The sequence below is a fragment of the Fukomys damarensis genome, unplaced genomic scaffold (genome assembly GCF_012274545.1).
Source record: "Fukomys damarensis isolate Sample0158 unplaced genomic scaffold, DMR_v1.0_HiC HiC_scaffold_39, whole genome shotgun sequence".
Classification (NCBI taxonomy): domain Eukaryota; kingdom Metazoa; phylum Chordata; class Mammalia; order Rodentia; family Bathyergidae; genus Fukomys; species Fukomys damarensis.
The window spans coordinates 115726258-115726501 of record NW_022900951.1 but is presented as its reverse complement, the minus strand read 5'-3'; positions in this window follow the sequence as shown (position 1 = coordinate 115726501).

Genomic DNA, 244 nt, shown 5'->3' with positions numbered 1-244 from the left:
GTATGTATATATAAATAGAAAAAATATATGACTTGAATGTAAGTTTTTTGACTGTAAGCATTTTTATCTAGATATTTTGGGCATGCATTGCAGTAAGCATAGTCTCAGACACATAAGAGCACTCTATGAATGTTTGATAAATAAATGAACATTTGGTCCAAGCTTCAGCCTGATGGTTAACAGCAGCTCAATAAAAAGGTGGAAGGAACTAGGTGTGGTGGTGCAGGCCTGTATCAGCACTGTG